This window comes from Pantherophis guttatus, chromosome 16 (genome assembly GCF_059756535.1).
Source record: "Pantherophis guttatus breed Tessera chromosome 16, ASM5975653v1, whole genome shotgun sequence".
Lineage (NCBI taxonomy): Eukaryota > Metazoa > Chordata > Lepidosauria > Squamata > Colubridae > Pantherophis > Pantherophis guttatus.
Genome location: NC_142078.1, coordinates 11,022,304 through 11,042,463, shown reverse-complemented (window position 1 = coordinate 11,042,463; position 20,160 = coordinate 11,022,304). Strand labels below are relative to the sequence as shown.

General features: G+C 43.0%; 1 protein-coding gene across 12 annotated transcripts in view; it reads left to right on the top strand.

Moving 5' to 3' along the window:
* Positions 1-20,160, top strand: part of EHMT1 (euchromatic histone lysine methyltransferase 1) — a 110,355-nt gene that overhangs the window by 4,785 nt on the left and 85,410 nt on the right. For 2 of the 12 annotated variants that reach the window (XM_087880045.1, XM_087880034.1), the window contains exon 1: positions 9,712-9,910. The exons of 5 other annotated variants lie outside the window; for them this stretch is intronic. The gene's annotated coding sequence lies outside the window, so the exon portion shown is untranslated. Of the gene's footprint in view, positions 1-9,465; positions 9,911-19,103; positions 19,129-20,160 lie in introns of those variants that run through there. 5 more of the 12 variants (XM_087880041.1, XM_087880044.1, XM_034425322.3 and 2 more) reach the window with 5 other exon arrangements.

Here is a 20,160-nt window from a genome sequence, read left to right as displayed (position 1 = left end):
CCAGGACAAGGACAAGGGGGAGATTTCCCCCCGTATTTGAATAACGTAACGACAACAGCGATTGCGGTAAATGCCAACCCAATTCGGATTTCTGGTTGGGAAGATGAAATAACTAGTACAGGCTGAAGATAGCAGCTGACCCTTATGGCGACGAACAAATACAGATATTTGGATGGTATGATTCACAGACCGCATGTTGTGTCGGAGCAAGCCACCCGTCCTGCGTGTGAAGTTAGACAAAACGGGGTCATCCTGTACAGCAGAATCACCATTCTGTGCGTCTTTGGATGCAGCGGACAAAAATTTAGTTCGGATTTTACTCCCCCCCCCCCCCCCGTCTGTCTCCCCCAAATGTTGGACCAAAGATCTTTGTTCCTGAAGCAGCCCATAACAATCCGCTGAGTCATTTTTGCCTGTCGGTTTCCCCGTCAAAGATGGAAATGGTGTCAGTTACATAAGGAGGTGAATTAGGTCAATTACCTGAAATTGCATTTCATGGACTTTTGGCTCCAGGAAACACTTCCCCCCCCCCCCCGATTAGTCTGGAAAACGTGACTATAATCGAGCGATTCTCTGAACTCAGCCGCTCTCCCTTTGACTTAGCTTTTTGCATCTCCGGGGCTACGTTGAACATCTTAAGTTAAGACACTTTTTGTGTTTAGGTGCTGGTTTGGGATCTCACCTTGAACTAAAGCTGATTGACTTGGCTTTGGCATACTGTAATGTGTGAACCTGGCCATTGGTTCCTGCAGATCATGGTTTTAGGGCTGTAATGTGTTGTGTTGTACCAGCAAGTTGCAATTCATTCAGCAGATTGTGGCTTACCCACAATACAAATTCCAGCGTGGTTAAATCCCTGAATAACAGTAGGTACATTGAAGACTTCTGTTGATAGGTGATGAATCTCTCTCTCTCTCTTCCCCCCATCTACCTACTTACATCCATCCATCCCTGACTATCTCTCCATCTCTTGTCTATCTTTCCATCCATCTCTGTGTCTGTCTGTCTGTCTATTCCTCCCATCTGTAAGTTCTAGTCCCATCCATCCATCCATCCATTCATCTATCTTCTTCCCTCCATTCCTGTCTCTATCCATCCATCTCTGTCTGTCTTTCCATCCATCTCTGTGTCTGTCTGTCTGTCTATTCCTCCCATTTGTAAATTCTAGTCCCATCCATCCATCCATCCATCCATCCATTAATCCATCCATCTTCTTCCTTCCCTCCATTCCTGTCTCTATCCATCCATCTCTGTCTGTCTTTCCATCCATCTCTGTGTCTGTCTGTCTATCCCTCCCATCTGTAAGTTCTAGTCCCATCCATCCATCCATCCATCCATCCATCCATCCATCCATCCATCTTCTTCCTTCCCTCCATTCCTGTCTCTATCCATCCATCTCTGTACAATGTAGGTACATTGAAGACTTCTGTTGATAGGTGATGAATCTCTCTCTCTCTCTTCCCCCCATCTACCTACTTACATCCATCCATCCCTGACTATCTCTCCATCTCTTGTCTATCTTTCCATCCATCTCTGTGTCTGTCTGTCTGTCTATTCCTCCCATCTGTAAGTTCTAGTCCCATCCATCCATCCATCCATTCATCTATCTTCTTCCCTCCATTCCTGTCTCTATCCATCCATCTCTGTCTGTCTTTCCATCCATCTCTGTGTCTGTCTGTCTGTCTATTCCTCCCATTTGTAAATTCTAGTCCCATCCATCCATCCATCCATCCATCCATTAATCCATCCATCTTCTTCCTTCCCTCCATTCCTGTCTCTATCCATCCATCTCTGTCTGTCTTTCCATCCATCTCTGTGTCTGTCTGTCTATCCCTCCCATCTGTAAGTTCTAGTCCCATCCATCCATCCATCCATCCATCCATCCATCCATCTTCTTCCTTCCCTCCATTCCTGTCTCTATCCATCCATCTCTGTACAATGTAGGTACATTGAAGACTTCTGTTGATAGGTGATGAATCTCTCTCTCTCTCTCTCCCCCCATCTACCTACTTACATCCATCCATCCATCCATCCCTGACTATCTATCCATCTCTTGTCTTTCCATCCATCTCTCTGTCTGTCTGTCTGTCTATCCCTCCCATCTGTAAGGTCTAGTCCCTCCCTCCTATCCATCCATTCATCCATCCATCCATCTTCTTCCTTCCTCTCATTCCTGTCTCCATCCATCCATCCATCCATCCATCCATCCATCCCTGAAATTAAGCATCAGGAAGTATCCGTTTCCTCTTTGATGACTAGTTTCACTAGTTTTGGCCAAATCCAAGGAGTTTGGAAGGGGCCGTCTGGCTGCGGTGTTCAGCCACAAAAAAACAGTTGTAAAATCAGGTGACTTAACCCTTTTACGACTTGCTCCATTACAGTTGAAATTTGAGAGCTTTGTACTACATGGAAGAGTGAGGGTTTCTCTGTTGATCACGAGGCAGCTGCGGTGGTCATCAGTCACTTTCTTCCGGTGTCGTCGCAACTTTGAACCAGTCACTAAATGAATCATCGTAAGGACTATCTATATTCTGAAGGAGGATCTCTTGTAGGTTTAGTCAACGGGGAGAACTTTCTCCTTCATTAGCAAAATCCCATCGGGAGTTCAGGGAAGCCACCGGGCAAGGTTGAAGGTGTGGGGCGTATTTTAAATCCACCCAATGCCTTGATGGAGCAGGGGGGAGAAAACATGGGGCTGGGGGGGGGCAACTCACTGCAAGCCGTTTTATCCTTTCCATCTTTTTGTGGTTCTTCCAGGGAAGTCAGCCAGATCTGCTGAGGGTTGCAGTTTTGGGCTCGAGCGCAGTAAATTAATCCCAATTTTATGATTTTTCTGCACAGCAATGTTGTGGCCTAGTTTTTTTTTTTTTTTACTCCTTCCAAAAATGGGGGAGCAGCGTATTGCTATTTTTTTACGGGTTTTCGAGGCAAGGTGAATAGCATCCCTGATTATTATTTTTTTTGCAGATAGTCCTTCGAAGGTTTCTGGTTTCACTTGCTTGAAGATACATATATATATGTGTGTGTGTGTGTGTGTGTGTGTGTGTGTGTGTGTGTGTGTATATATATATATATATATATATATATATATATGCAAAAAATTAAAATCTCTGGTGTTTTCCCGTGTCATTATAAATAAGTTGGTTAAAATATTTAAAATCCTGGTTAAAATCCCAGCTTATATTTTAAATATTTTAACCAACTTATTTATAATGGTGCGGGAAAACACCCGAGATTTTAATTTTTTGCATATGCACACCCGCGAAAACTTAAGAAGACATATATATATATATATATATATATATATATATATATATATATATATATATATATATATATATATATATTTGCTTTGCCACGGATTAATAAAGCTTTTTGAACACCACAGCAGGCATAATGATTTTCCAGTGTTTTATAGCATGTCTGTCTGTTGCAGCATGTTGCATCTCATCCTTTCTGCCTTTCGGTTTGGAAAAAAACGATCAAATACCGGCGGAAATTAAACTAGGGTCCCCCCCCCCCCCCCGCAATGTTGCTTGTTGAACAAACTGATCGTCTTTTCTGATCTGGTATGGATTATACAGCATTTGAAGTAGGCATTTCCAGGTAGACCTTACCTGCAGACTTAATCATGTCTTTAAGAAAGAAAGAAAGAAAGAAAGAAAGAAAGAAAGAAAGAAAGAAAGAAGAAAGAAAGAAAAAGAAAGAAAGAAAGAAAGAAAGAAAGAAAGAAAGAAAGAATATATTTTATGAAATATATACTTTATAACGAAGCAGACAAAGCTGGGCAGCAGACGAGAAACAATATTAAACTTAAACTCACCGTCTCCTGATGATTGAGCCAAAGTCACCCAGCTGGCTTTCATGCCTAAGGCGAGACTAGAATTCACCGTCTCCTGGTGATTGGCCCAAAGTCATCCAGCTGGCCCTCGTGCTTAAGGCAATTCTAGAATTCACCGTCCCCTGGTGATTGGCCCAAAGTCACCCAGCTGGCCCTCGTGCTTAAGGCAATACTAGAATTCGCCATCTCCTAGTGATTGGTCCAAAGTTACCCAGCTGGCCCTCGTGCCTAAGACGGGACTAGAACTCACCGCCTCCTGGTGATTGGTCCAAAGTCACCCAGCCGGCTTTCATGCTTAAGGCAGGACTAGAACTCACAAGCTCCTGGTGATTGGCCCAAAGTTGCCCATGCTGCTTTCATTACTAAAGGGGGGGGGACTAGAACTCACAGTCTCCCTCTTTTTAGTCTAGCGCCTTAACTGCTTGACCTCTCATGCACCTAGCAGAGATCCGTCATTCAGTTGAGTTGCTAACATGCTAGCTTAATAAAGTTATTTAATGTAGTTTGACCAGCATTCATCGGCTGCCCTCCCTCCCCCCCCCCCAAATCAATGCTGCTTCTTTCTCCTTTTCCAAAGAAACCCAATTTATATCTACATCTATCTCATCTGCAGACCTGGGAGCTATTTTAAGTTTATCTCAGTGGCTTAATAAGCCCAGAATGACCTTAGCGTGCACCGAGGGTGACTGGGCATTAAAACAACAGGCTTGTTTTCTGAAACTATTATAAAGGCCGGTGGTTTATTATGGTTAGCTCCTGGGCCAGGCAGTTCCTGCACCAGCCAGCGTGTAATCTTCTAAAATTCTTCGTTTATGAGTACATCCCTGCAAAAGAGTTAAGAGTGACTTGCACCCTTATGAAAGACAGAATTCTTTCTTTCTTTCTTTCTTTCTTTCTTTCTTTCTTTCTTTCTTTCTTTCTTTCTCTTTTCTTTCTTTCTCTCTTTCTTTCTCTCTCCTGTCTTTTTCTTTCTCCTTTCCCTCTCTCTCTTCTGTCTGTCTTTCTCTTTCTCCTTTCTTTCTCTCTCCTGTCTCTCTCTCTCTCTCTCTTTCTTTCTCTCTCTCCTTTCTCTCTTTCTCTCTGTCCTTTCTCTCTCTCTTCTGTCTGTCTTTTTCTTTTTCTTTCTCTTTCTCTCTTTTTCTTTTTCTTTCTCTTTCTTTCTCTCTCTTCTGTCTCTTTCTCTTTTCTTTCTTATGTCTGTCTTTTTTTCTTCTTTCTTTCTCTTCTGTCTTTCTCTTTTCTTTTCTTTCTTTCTTTCTTTCTCTTTTCTTTTTCTCTCTCTTTCTTTCTGTCTCCTGTCTTTTTCTTTCTCCTTTCCCTCTCTCTCTTCTGTCTGTCTTTCTCTTTCTCCTTTCTTTCTCTCTCCTGTCTCTGTCTCTCTCTCTCTTTCTTTCTCTCTCTCTTTTCTTTCTTTCTTTCTTTCTTTCTTTCTTTCTTTCTTTCTTTCTTTTTCTTTCTCTGTCCTTTCTCTCTCTCTTCTGTCTGTCTTTCTGTTTCTTTCTCTTTCTCTTTTCTTTCTCTCTCTCTCTCCTGTCTGTCTTTCTCTTTTTCTTTCTCTCTTTTCTTTCTCTCTTTTCTTTCTCTCTCTTTCTCTCTTTCTCTTTTCTTTCTCTCTCTCTCCTGTCTGTCTTTCTCTTCTTTCTTCTGTCTGTCTTTTTCTTTTTCTTTCTCTCTTTTCTTTCTTCTCTCTTTCTCTTTTCTTTCTCTCCTTTCTCTTCTTTCTTTCTTTCTTTCTTTCTTTCTTTCTTTCTTAAGTGTGATTGGACACACAAGGAATTTGTCTTTGGTGCATATGCTCTCAGTGTACATAAAAAGACAAGATACAATTCGTCAAGAATCATAAGGTACAACACTTAATGATAGTCATAGGGTACAAGTAAGCAATCGAATCATACTAGGAAACAATCAATATAAATCGTAAGGATACCAACAACAAGGTTACAGTCATACAGTTATAAGTAGGAGGAGATGGGTGATAGACAGAATTCTGGATCGGTACACGAAAGCTTAAATCTGGATTTATACACCAAGGATGAGATCTTTCCTTGACCGTTCTCTAAAAGGAATAGATTTTTATTTTAAGGACCCTCCCCAAAAATGAATAAACTCCCACACGATCCAGAGCAAGAAGGGCTGGTGAGAAGGGCTTTAATTTACTGTCAGCTGTCATTACGTGTCTAATAAGGGCGATTAAAAAGCGTTTTCTGCAGTCCCTTAACTCTTTTAGCTGCTCATTACCCAGGAGCTGATAACTTTAAATCCCTACATTATGGCTCTAAGGATTGTAATTACCCCCCTGTGATAAATCTCCTTTTGGCCAGGCAGGTGTGTGTGGGGGAGTTATTGGTATTTTTTCCTCCTCCTTCGTTTATTCCTCAAGTTTAGAGCCTACTAACAAAGCCGCCATTCCTCTCTAAACTGCTTTCGTGGCTGGTTACCACTATTAAATATTTTGAGCGGAGGTTAAAACGAAGTAGGAGAAAAGTTAACGTCTTCTTTTCTTTCAAAAAATAAAATAAAAATAAAACCATCAGCTCTCTTTATAGGCGTTGTTTTGCTTCTCAATCGCGATGAACATTCGGACAGCTGGATTTTTGATCTTGGCAGTGTAGAGGTAGTCCACTTAATGACCGCTCGAAGCCGTGAAGAATGAAAAGTGACCATTTTTCAATATTTATCTTTTGTTCGAGGAAAGAATAATCGTCGTACGACGAGATTTTGAAAATTATTAGCACGAAATGATTCTAACTGATCGAGATGCTGCCTGTAATTGTTTGTAAGGATGATATTTTTATGTTGCTTTTTATTTAAAAAAAATACTTTTTTCAAAAGAAAAAAAAAAGTGACAATTTTTCAGACTCTGGCAGCATCTCCATAGTCACGTGATCAAAACGCGGAGGCTCGGCAACTGGCAGGTACTTCCGTCGGTTGCAGTGTCCTCGGGAGGTGGGGGTGGGTGTGTTTCATGTGACCCGCCCTTCTGCGATCTTAACCGCCCCGACTGCAACGATTCAGTTTGCGGCAAGAAAGGTCGCGAAACGAGACCGCGCTCGTTTCACGACCGCCTCGCTCTGTTTTATTAGCTAGGCAGAAACTTGGGGCTCGGTCGTCCGTAAGTCGAGGACTACCTGCCTGGTCTTAGGAAACAGCCTTTTTTGTCTTCCAACCTGATGTCTTTGGGCCGGACGATTGGCAAAATCGGTTGTCGTTGTTGTGTGTGTGTGTGGTTTTTTTTTTTTGTCTCCAGCTTTTCCAAAACTTTTGCAGATGAATCGGGTTCATCTGGAAGAATTCAGTCTGAAATAATAATCAAGACTTGGCAGGATTCCCCTTACATGGGCGGTGAGTGAGTCTCGCAGACTTCCTTGTGTGCAAAACTCCAAAGGTTAGCTTCGATTACAACACTGAGCCTAGCCTAACGTTGCTTATGGGGAGGTGTGTTTGTGCAAAATCCAGGTTAAACCTGTTTGAAATGGCCCCGTGTTTCATGCTAATGATAGAGAGCTTGTTGTGTTCGACAGTAGGCAGAGATACGTGATGCCTCCGAATTCACCATCTCATGGATTTGATTCTTGAGCCTGCTTTTTTTCCGGGAGTTGTGCGAAGGGGGATCCGTTATTTGTCTCTCTCGGTACTTTATATTTCGGGAATGTTTAATGCCACCTAGTCTTTTCCTATATAAGGGGTCCTGGGGGGGGGGGTCTCTGAGCTTGGGAGAGGGAGGTTCTTGCAGATGTTTCATTACCCAAACCTAGTTTGGAAAAAAAAAAAAAACAACAACTCACCAAACTCGGAGAGTTCCAAGGACCCCACAGACTCCATCCTCTTCCTCCCCTCATAAACTCAACTCCCTTCCAGCATGGATGATGATGCCCAGTTTGGGTCATGAAACGTCTGTAAGAAAACCACCAAGCTCAGAGAGCACCAAGGGGGCCACAGTTCTCCTCCTCCTTCTCCTTCTCCTTTTCCTCCTCCTCCTCCTCTTCCTCCTCCTCCTCCTCCTCCTCCTCTCCACAAAACCCACTCCCTATTGGCACTGATGATGCTACTTAGTTTGGGTAATGAAATGTCTTCAAGAAAACCACCAAGCGTAGAGGGCATCAAGAACCCCATAGTCCTCCTCCTCCTCCTCCCCCACTATCTTCTAGCCCTGTTGACATTACCTAGTTAGGTTACGAAACGTCATGCAAGGAAACCACCAAGCTCAGGGAGCACCAAGGAACCCCCTCATTTCGACACCCGAGCTACAAATAATTCTCCTTGATTGATTCTTTTTCTCCTGGGGGCACTCGGGCGCCTATTTCAAGACGACGCTTCCCCAAATTAAATCCTTGGTGGGACGTGGGTCCGTTTCACACACATACAAAAAAAGACACATCTTCATTTTTAGCAGATGACATTTCCTAAACAAGTGGGAGCTTCCTTTGATTGATTGATTGATTGATTGATTGATTGATTGATTTACAGGATGGGGTCCATTGAAGGGGGAAAAAATGGCGTGGAAGTGATAAGGCTGATATGCAAACGGAATCTGTTTTGTTTCCCCGTTCTTATCTTAAACCTACCCTTTTCTTCTTCACAAAGACCCATAAATCCATGTTGTCATAGAAACGGCAAAAAAAAAAAAACACCAATTGAAGCGTTAAAATTTCCACACACACACACATACATGCAGAGATTTGCATATGCAAGGTCTAGATTTAAAAATCCTCCTTGCTTGGGGATCTCTCTCCAGATGTGGTGTCCCCCCCCCCGAGTCTTTGTATTCCCATCACCAGGGGTTCCCCCCACCCCAAATATCCTCAACTGGTATGAATCGAGGTTGGGTGAGTGGGCTTCCTCGGTCCCGCCTTTGAGGAAGGTAAAAGTCTCGGGACCCCTTCTGTTTTTCATCCTCTCTCTTTTGTTTTGGTTCAACAAAGCTGGAGTTTTGATTTTTCTTTGGAAACATCCGGCTGCCTTAAAAATAAATGGGGGGACAAAATGGGGCAAAAAAAGAAGAAGCAAAAGGAGGATCAGCCAGCCTTCTGGCATGCAAAGGGATTTGTCTTCAGGACACCTCCTGCTGTATCCATCTCCTCCTCTTCCTCTTCCTCCTTCTCCTCCATATCTGTCTTTGCCTCCTTCTCCCCTTTCTCCTCCTAATCCTTCTCTTTCTCCTCTTTCTCCCTCTTCTTCCCTTCTCCTTCTCCTTTTTCTCCTCCTTTTCATCCTTCTCCTCCTCCCTCTTCTTTTTCTACTCCGCCTCTGCCTCCACCTCATCTTCCTCCTTCTCCCCTTCTTCTCCTTCTCCCCTTCCTTTTTCTCCCCCTTTTCATCCTTTTCTTTCTCCTTCTCCTCCTCCCTCTCCTTCTCTTTCTCCTCCGCCTCCTTCGTATCCTTCTTCTCCCCTTGTCTTTCTCCTCTCTTCTCCTTTTCTCTTTTTCTCTTTCTCCTCCCGCTCCTTCTCCTTCTCATCCTTCTCCTTTTCGTCCTCATCCTTCTTCTCATCCTCCTTTTCTCCTTCTCCTTTTTCTCCTCCTTTTCATCCTTCTCTTTCTCTTTTTCTCTTTCTCCTCCCTCTCCCTTCTCTTTCTCATCCTTCTCCTTCTCATCCTCCTTTCCCCCTTCTCCCTTTCCTCCTTCTCTTTCTCTTTTTCTCCTCCCTCTCCCTCTCCTTCTTTCTCATCCTTCTTCTCATCCTCGTCCTTCTCCTTCTCATCCTCCTTTTTCCCCCCTTCTCCTCCTTTATTCTTCTCCTTCCTTCCTTCCTTCTTTCACTCTACTTCCTCTTTTCTCTTCTCCGGCTTGCAATGCAACAGCTGGGCCTCTGGAGGCGTCACGAGAAAGCTTGACGGAGCATGCTCTCCTCAATCATCTACCGTGGGCTTAAAACTCGTGGAGAGTGTAGGCTAGGCCTCTCCGAAAGCCTTCCATGAAAATCCCCAAGGCCAGCGCAGATAGGCTTCGGAGGTATGATCAGTTCCAAGTTTCCTTCACAACATTTCTTCCAGCTGCAGGTCCTCCTACTCTAGAAGATCCGTTGGAGAGAAAAGGATCGATCAACCAAAATAGCAAAACAAGAGCTCTGTATGTTTGTGTGTTTCTCTCTCTCTCTCTCTCTCTCTCTGTTTCTTTCTCTCTCTCTCTCTCTCTCTTTTTTCAATCCTTTTATCTATTTTTCTGGAGGCCAGATTTGAAAGGCACTTTGGATTTTACCCCAAACGAAGCAATCCAATCTTTGCATGCTTGAGTTAGAAAAGCTGAAATGGCTGTGTTGACTCAGCTCTGAATGGGGGCATTCTCTCATTCTCTTCCACCATATTTTTTTCCTCTTCTCTCTCTCTCTCTCTCTCTCTCTTTCCACTTCCATTAAATGATGGCAAGCTTCTTCTTTTTTTTTCCTCTCCTATTTTTGGCAAGAATTATTTGCAGGAAATCGACAGGCAGGAAGATGGGTAAAAATAATACTAATAATGCAGTATAGAGGGGGAAAAAAAAAAAGAGGCGATCCTTGTATTATTACTTGTGTCTTGAATTCTTTTTCTTTTCTTTCTTCTTCTTCATCTCCCCCCTTTTTCCAGAATTGGAGAGTTAGAGATGGCAAGGTTGGGTGGGGTAGAGGACATGCACCAAAAGGATTGCAGGAAAATAGGGGGAAAAAAAAACAACAGCTTTCTGGTTTTTTTTTTTTTTTTTTTTAACCGAATCCAGTTATTTCCTGGAAAATGGGAAGTTTCTAGAAAGTTAGGAGAAAAAAGGGTTTTTCTCTGTATCTGTAGTTTCAGTTCTCTTTTAAACAGTCATAAAAAATGCTTTTTAGGTTTCTTTAAAAAATGGCGTCCGTTCACCAGGTAAGGTTATTAGAAGAGATTTACCAAGATATTTTGGGGGAGATGTCAACATTCTGGTGATTTTTTTAATCCATGAAGCAAAAACGGATTCCTTTTCCAGAAAAAGGGAAATTGGGAAGAAAATTAAAACCTGTGCAAGTATCAAATCTCATAGATATGCAGTGTTGATTTTCCAAACTCCAGTGCCAAATGTGTTATGTATCGTTTAGCCTATAAAATAATGTTTTTGTACATTTTGTTCATTTAAAAAAAAATATTGATGTTTTAGACAGACAATACCTATTGATAGAACCAGTGGTCTGGGTGGGCCAGCGAACTGCTTCAAAAGCATTTAAATGCATCCTAGTTTCATGTTGGTTTCCTGATTCGCCCCGATGCTGATAAATCATAGTTTGTTTCGGGGAGGCGGGTTGGATGAAAATGGAAACGGTAGTTAATGAAGGAATTTTTGCTTTTTAACGGCATGCATACTGCGGAAAAAAACGAGGGCTTTGTGGAGATACGATTTGAATCAAATAAGTCTTTTAAAAGTTGCCTTAAAAAACATAATGCATCATTCTAATTTGATTTCAGAAGGGATATTACTGTCAAAAACCAAAGACATTTATATTTTGATTATCTTTAGGAATACGATCAACTACCCACTTCGGTGTGTGTTACCAAGTTCTAGACAGCGTGTTTGAGCTACATTGAGCCTGGATTAAAAATGCTATCAGTTCTCGATTTACGACCATAAAACTGAGGCCAAGATTTCCATCGCTAAGCAAAGCAGGTGACGTTTTGCCCCATTGTACGACCGTTCTTGTCACAGTTGTTAAAGTGAATCACTGCATCTCTCCTTAATGACCCACAACTCTAAGATGGAGGAGAAAGGACGGATAAAGGAAAGGGGTAACGGAAGTTAAACCGAAGACGAACGTACAATTTTGAGTACACGCCCTTTCCCTTCTTTTGAATGAGTGATCCAAATATTTTTACTAACGGTTCCGTGGGCGTGGCTTGGTGGCCGTGGTGTGGCTTGGTGGGCATGGCAGGGGGAGGATACTGCAAAATCCCCATTCCCATCCTACTTGGGGGCCAGTCAGAGGTGGCATTTGCCGGTTCTCCGAACTACTCAAAATTTCCGCTACCGGTTCTCCAGAACCTGTCAGAACCTCCTGGATTTCACCCCTGGTTCACACGTTCCCAAATTCAAAAACCTTTTTTGTTCAATTTGGAACGGGATGGGTGTGTCATTCCACGATGACCATGCGAGATATTTTCTTCTAAGGGGAACGACACAAGTCTTTTTAATTCGCTTGAGAGTTGGGAGAAGTGACAAGTAACCTTTGGCGTTTCTAACCAGCCTTTCTGAGCCGCTCTCCATAAAAAAAACCACTCTTGCTTTACCGACCTTCGGTAGATACTCTTGCAAACTCTCTACCAGACACCCCCCCCTCAAAAAAATAAGAAATGTCAACACCTTTCTCACTTTTTATTACGGGATGAGTTGAGTTCTCTCAGCTTTGGAGGCACAAATGTCTCTTCAAGAGACATTTCGGGAGGGTCTGTTTGCAACTAGCAAGAGGAGAAAACTTGTTCCCATTTTTAGCCTGGCCTTGTTAACAAGAAGGTCATAGAGGAAGAGCACATGTCATTAGGCAAGTCTTCTACCGAAACACGTGAATGTTGGGTGAGTTGGAGGAGAAACGGTGATGTTGGACTACCACTGCAGGAACATGATGCAATCTTGGTTTTGAAGAACCATTTCTGGATCTCAAGTGGAGCTCTAGAAGGCCAACGTCGATGAAGATTATCAGTCATCCATTGTTATAATTGTGTCAAGGGTGCTTTTTTGAAAGGCAAGTGGAGTGTGTTTTCCTTGAGGAGGAAGAGGAAGAAGAAGAGGAGGAGAAAAAGAAGGAGGAAGAAGAAGAAGGGGGAGGAGGAGGAAGAAGAAGAGGAGGAAGAAGAAGAGGAGAAGAAGAAGAGAAAAAGGAAAGGGGAGGAGGAAGGAGGAGGAAGAAAAGAGAAGAAAAAGAAGAAAAGAAAAGGAAGAAGAAGGAGAGGAGAAAAGGGAGAAGGGAGGAAGAGGAAGAAGAGAAGGAAAGAAGAGGGAGGAGGAGGAAGAAAAGAAAAGGAAGAAAGGGAAGAAAAGAGGAAGAGGAGGAAGGGGAAGAGGAGAAGAGAAGAAAAAGGAAGAAGAAGAGAAAAGGAAGAAGAAGAAAAGAATAAGTTTTTGCTTCTCATCTAAGAAGCTTCAACAATTCTGACTGGATGGTTAGGAGATGGAAGGATTTAGGTCTTCCATTTGTCCTTCCCTCTCCCAACCATCCTGTCAGAACTGGCAAAGCTTCTTGGATGAGAAGCAAAATGTCTTCTCCTCCTTCCTCAAGGAATAAAACAGTCCAGTTGCCTTTCGAAAAAGCACCTTTCAGACATAGATGACAAAGAAGTTCATTTCATAAAAGCTGTAGCATTTGACTGAAGCTCTTCAGTCGTATTGATAAGACGGTCTTGATTGTCCAGAAAGAACCTAATGGCCTAGATTTTTTTAAAATTAAATGTAGAATTTTGTATTACTCAAATCCTGAGATGGCTGACTCAAAACCCCAACACCACAGCCGAAGTCTTTAGAAAGGAAAGACCTACAAAAATCAGATTTTGTTTTGAGCATCAACATGGAACTGAGCTTGTGATCCTTCAGTATCCAATAACGTATTTCTGATTATCCTTGTAATTCTTCACAATGCTTTGAAGGGGAAAGAAGAGAGAGGCCCAAGTGTTAGACATGTCTACCTGCCACCCAGATCTCAACCTGCTCCATTCTCCTCTTCAGGAGTCCAAAACAGGATCCCTTTTCAAGAGGTTGAAAATAATTTCACAATTTTCAATACTTTGGGCGTAGCCTAGGCCGGGGGGTCAGCAACCTGTGGCTCTGGAGCCGCATGTGGCTCTTTCACCCGTCTGCTGCGGCTCCCTGTCACTCAAAATATGCGTCACAACCGCCAATGTGCGACACCCGCCGGCACGCGATTTATTGAGCTTTTCAACCCCCGGTAGGCCAACCACCATGGATAAATCCAAGAAGAGAAAAGTTTCAGAAGAAAAGGGAACGTTTAATTCAACGACATATGCTAGTTTTGTGGCCGCTCAAGAAATAATCAGGCACGGGAAGGTTTTTGTGGCTCCCGGTTTTTTCTTTTCTGTGGGGAACAGGTCCAAATGGCTCTTTGAGTGTTTAAGGTTGCAAATCCCTTGGCCTAGGCGTTTGAAGTTGTTCCATTTCTATTTTGAGTGCCATGTTCTACTTTACTGAAGGAAAGATGGAGTGCAGCTACGTTTTTAAAAAGGGATAGTTATTGCTATTATCTGCGACCTATATTTCTAAGTTATGACTGCCTGGCATATTCTGTCTTTGAATATGCCGCTTCTTTGTTTATATCAGCGGTCTCTCTTTGGACTAAGGTGTATGCTTATTTAAAGACATTTCTTCGATTGTTGGGGGAAACAGCTGATTTCAGCCAGACGTGTGTACACTGCAGAAACACAACAGAGCAAAAACAATAAAAATAAAGCCAACGTAGATTTTGAAATGTTTCATGTTTGAATTGTTTGCGTGAAGGTGATTCAATGCAGGCGGAATACTAATTTTCATGTAAATTACTTCCGCTTTGCTTTTAAAGCTGCTGAAGAAAAACAGCCACCGCCGAGTTTTTGCTCCAGTCTGCAATTGTTAAAATCTCCTAATTAAAATATGAAACTTGTTCCTGAGAGCCGCCTCTGTGCTGAAAAACAGCCTCTGCAAAAAAAAAAAAAAAAAAAAAAAAAAAACAGCCCAAAAAAGGAAATTTGGGATCCCAGAAAGTTAACTTTCGGAATTGTTTAATGATCCGAAAACGAAGGACACAAAGGCACAGCTTTGGTGAAGAGGAATCAATATCTTTTCCTAAGCAAGGACAAGTTTCTTCTTGCAAATATTATAGAATTCTTTTGAATATGTCAGCATTTTTTTATGAGAAACGTTTGGCGGTCACCGCATAGCTGGACATAGTTGGACAACATTTGAGGAGCATTGAGTCGGCAGACGTTCAGAGGAGATGTAGAACGTAGAATCATAGAGCTGGAAGAGACCTTGGAGGTCTTCTAGTCCAACCCCCTGCTCAAGGCAGGAGCGTTTTACGGATACATCAATTCACTTAATCACCGTTCAAAGTTACAAAGGCACTTTCACATTTAGAATCGTTATAACATCCCCGGGGTCAGGGGTGAAATGCTAGTGGTTTGCACCGGTTCGAGCAAACTGGTAGCAGTTTGCGTGGTTCGGCAAACTGGTAGCGGCGGCAGCGTGAAGCTCCGCCCACCTACCTGGACGTTGTTACTTCCTGGTTTCAACCAGGAAGTAACCTGTTTTTGACCCTCTGCGCGTGCACAGAAGGCTTTGCACATGCACAGAGGGTCCAAAACCATACGTGACACATGCGTGTGCGCAGAGTGTTCACTTCCGAACTGGTAGGGAAGGTAAGTAGATTTCACCCCTGCCCGGGGTCACATGATTTACATTCGGATGCTTGACAACTGATTCATCGTTATGACGGTTGCAGGGTGCCCGGGTCACGTGCTCCCCTTTTGCGACTTTCTGACAAACCAAGTCCGCGAGGAAGCCAGATTCACTTAACAACGGTGTGACGTAATTTAACATACGTGGCAAGAAAAATCGTAAAAATGGAACAAACCTCACAAAATTCTCACTCGGCGACATACATTCTGGGCTCAATTGTGGTCGTAAATCGTGGACTACCTATCCCCGTGCAAGTATCTAATCTCGCAAGTATCTAATCATGTGTGCCACAGCTGGCACGCAGAGCCATATCGGTGGGCACGCGAGCGTTGCCCTAGCTCATCTCCGACGCATGCATCTGATTTTTGGGCCTTCCGGGCATCACCAGAAGTCGGCAAACGGGCCGTTTCCAGCCTCCATGGGGGAGGGGAAGGCCCATTTTCGCCCTCCCCAGGCTCCTAGAAAGGCTCTAGAGCTCGGGGAGGGCAAAAAACGGACTTACTGGGCCCACCGTACCATCGCGTGCCAAAAATGGGGGGAGCGGGGGGGATCGCACGCCTGCACAGGGGGCGGGGCACATTGAATTATGGGTATGGACATGACCCTCCCCCGCTGCCCCCGCTTTTGGCACACGACGGCAAAAAGATTAGCCATCACTGACCTATACCATCCCAGTCAAATGATTATTGAGTCTATTTTGTGAAACCCTCCAGTGATGGAGTAACCACAACTCCTAGGCAAGCTGTTCTATTGATGAATTGTTCTCCCTATCAGAAAAGTCCACCTTATACTTCTACGTTGTATTCTACTTTTTAAAGTTTTTTTTAAAAGAAGTTTTTAAAGTTTTTAACAAACTCCCATCCTTTGCTCCTCATCCTGTCCTCTGGTGCAAGTAAATTCTCTTTGGATAGGATGCATCGTGTTACACATCTGTAATTGGTTAAAGGAAAGGAAACAGAAGTTTGGAATAAGTGAGTTGAAGAATGTAAAGGAGGTGAGGTCTCCAAGAATCTGCATTGAGATTGGTGCTACCCTGTTTCCCTGAAAATAAGACCTCCCCTGATAATAAGCCCAATTGGGCTTTTGAGCGCATGTGCTAAAATAAGCCTCCCCCCAAAAATAAGCCCTCCCCAAAAATATTTAAACACAGAGCTGGAAATCGGGTAAGACAGCAAGAGGAGCCCCATCTTGCTCCACGCACCCCAAAATAAGACCTCCCCGAAATTAAGGCCAAGCGCTTATTTCGGGGTTGAAAAAAAATATAAGACAGGGTCTTATTTTCGGGGAAACATGGTATTAATGTGCTGAACTAGGGGACTGATTCTAAGAAGTGTATTCATTATCATTTCCTACCCGTTGTGTAAATGAATCCCTTTGAACAGCTGTTGGGGTGGAGTTCTAGGGTTAAGTTCCCTAAAAACATCTGGTTGGTCTTTGTTGGAAATCGGAGGCTAAACCTTTAGATGGTTCCAGAGGAATAATTCCTTCTTCCACCCCAAAAACTTACCTCCCATGCGCAAACTTTTTCCAAAGTTTATTTGTTGATTAACTTTCACCTAAATTTACCACGTGCCTAAATGATCACCGTTCTGTTTACTTTCCTTAACGCCTCCCTGATACGCTTTGCAACTTTTTATGACAAGGGATGTAATAATAGCTCTTTTGGCGCAGCCCAAAATTACATTTAGAGGCTTGATCGTTTTGGTTCCATAGAGAAATAGAAGTCAAAATGTCTTTGTGGCGAAGCTAAAAGCCAAGAAAAATTATCTTGGTTCTATAACCCTAATTTAGGTAAAGCAAATAAAGGGATTTGTTTGTCCTCTAAAAAGGGTTCTTAACTTATTACGTGGACGTATTTTAAATAACTGTACAGGAAACTGAAAAATTGTAAGGTAGATGCGCTGCTTTCATTTGGAAACTCCACAGTTTCCATAATAAGGGGATGTGCAGGTTCTTGTTTTTAACATTGTTTGACTATAGATACATGTTCTCATGAAAGCTTACTCAGAATTCTATGTGGGCGATGACTTTCCCAAATTAAAATGTGCTGATGTCTAATAAAAGGGAATATCGTGGAACTAAATTTATAGAAGCAGGGAAAAAAAAAATATAACAACCCAAGAGTTTTCTGGATAAATGTGAACACCTGACGAACTTTGCAAAGCCAAAAAGCCAAGAGCCTTGGTAGTACAGTGGTCTAAGGCACCCTGTTATTAAGCTGGTTATTAAGACCAGCTGCCTGCAATTACTGCAGGTTCGAATCTCGCCAAGGCTCAAGGTTGACTCAGCCTTCCATCCTTTCTAAGGTAGGTAAATTGAGGACCCAGTTTGTGGGGGCAATAAGCTGACTTTGTATAAATATACAAAAGGATGAAGGCTATTGCTGAGCACATTGTAAGCCGCCCTGAGTCTCCGGAGAAGGGCGGCATATAAATCAAATTAAAAAAAAAGGAAATTCCCAAACAAGTTAGAAAAAAGGATTTTGGCAGGCTTTAAAAAAATTTCCAAATAAACTGGACCTGGAAAACCCCAACCGACGTTATATTTGCGAGGAATAGTTTTTTGGAGCCAATGTTCGTTCAGGGAAATTTCTCCCGCCGGCCTTCTCAGCAACGTGAACCCACACAAAATAAGAAACAAAGAATGAGCAGTGTTGGAAAAAAAAACCACCGCACAGGTCAGCCCAATGAAAACGAAATACGGCATTTTGTATGCTGCCTGCCTGCCTACCTATCTGTGTAAATAATTTTTTTTCTGCTTTGCGCCGAGAGGACTTGCAGTCCAGCTTTCTGTTTCTGTTCAGGACAGAGTCCGTCCATTGAATGGAAGATGTTTGTTTTTCCAGGGAGGGTGAATTGATTCGCTGTTTGAGATCTCCCGTGACACGGGGCAGGAGGGAAAAAAAAAATCTATGGCATCTGGCTCTTTAAATACCACCGGCACGTTCGATGAATGCCATCTGGGGAAACGGAGAAGCTTGGAGAAGGGAAATGTGACTTTGGAAAAAAAAAAAAAAACAAATCCCAACAACTGTAAAGTTTTTAAATTTTGTATGCTCTGTTTTTTACTTTGGCTGTTCACCGCCCTGAGTCCTATTTGGAGAAGGGCGGTATAGAAATGGAAACAAACAAACAAACAAATAAATAAATAAATAAACTTGGGGTGGGGAACACTTCTAGGTCCCTTCCCACCCAATTCGTAGTGGCACTTTCGTTGTATTTTTATTTTTATTTTTTTATTTTATTTTTTTTAAATTTGATTTATATGCCGCCCTTCTCCGGAGACTCAGGGCGGCTTACAATGCGTTAAGCAATAGCCTTCATACTTTTCTATATTTATACAAAGTCAGCTTATTGCCCCCACAATCTGGGTCCTCATTTCACCTACCTTAGAAAGGATTGAAGGCTGAGTCAACCTTGAGCCTTGGAGAGATTCGAACCAGCAAGTAATTGCAGGCAGCTGTGTTAATAACAGGGTGCTTAGACCACTGTACTATCAAGGCTCTGCATTTTTGCATTTTGAGGTCAGCTTTTTTAATTTATTTTTTATCTCTCTCTCTCTCTCTCTCCTTGCTGAGCAGAAAAGTTGGCTTCGGCTTTGTGGCCCGGACTTTTTCCTCTCCTGGAATGGAGAGATGCCAGAAGAGAGAGAGAGAGAAAGAGAGAGAGAGAGAGAGAGAGAGGTGGGTTGTGAATCCCTGTTCTTCTAGCTAATGACACTTCCTTGTGCTTACGTTTCATTAAACCTCCGAAATGGCTGAAGAGCAGCCCTTAGTGAGCATGCTCGAGTTAACAAACTGCACCCATAGAGGGAGATGGAGATGTGAAAGGGAGGACTTTTAAGAGGCCTGGACGGAGAATTGTGGGGGTTTTTTTTTTTACACCCCCCCTCCCACTTTCAAACAGGACCCAGAGGTAGGCTGAGGCTGGCTGTTCCATTTCTCGATTGGGTTGAGGGGGCTTCAAGGAAAGGGCTCTGAATCCAGAAGCTTCCTTGCAAAAAAAAAAAAAAGCTGGCATGGCTTTTGCAAGGAGCAGAAGACATTTGACACGAGATGGCTCCCAGGCAAGCTTCCTGGGTGTCTCCTTCAGACCTTGGAAACTTGTAAACCTGAATTTTGGGGCAGGGATTTTAACCAACAAGGGGAACGGAGCTGGCCTGGTTGGTCTTTGCTCTGGATTGTACTTCTTCCCTGGATTTCGGCTCCATTTTGCAAGACATTTGATTTTGCTTTCACACCCAAACTGCTGGCGGGGAGAGGAATGCAGTATGCAGCTCGTCCTTCCTTCCTTCCTTCCTTCCTTCCTTCCTTCCTTCCTTCCTTCCTTCCTTCCTTCCTTCCTCCTTTTGGTTTATTGATGTGATATCTTTGTTTGTTTGTTTGTCATGCAAAGTAGGGAAAATTAATCTGTTCTGGAAATGCAAAGACATTGGGAGTGGGCAAAACATTGTTTTGTCTTTGAGTTCACGCATGGTGTTTTGTTGGGATTTGAGAGGCCCAGGCCAGAAGAAAGCAGCACCTGGATGCTGGAAGGTGTCTTGGGTTTGAGAGGATTGTGGTAAGAAAGGTGTGCGAAGGACAGGAACTTCCATTGTTGGTAGCTGGATGGATGCTGTTGGGCGTTTTAGATTGGCAGAGACTGGAAAGGTAGCTTTTTAACAAACCCGTCTCCTCTTCTGGGGAATTCAAGCATTCTTGCTCCTAAAATGTTTCCTGACTTGACGTAGGTTGGTTTCGCGGCCTGCTCTGCGTTTTAGTAGCTGATTTCGCACGTGGAGAAGTCAAATAGACCAATATTGATCCCAATTTGAAGGATCAATAGGCTTTCGGAAGAAAGTCTTCATCTATAGAGAAGATCCACAGAGTGAATTTTTTTTTCCCTGCTGTCAATCTTGCAGATAACAGTCTGTTTCTGATAAGGAGATTCCCAGCAGGAATAATTTCC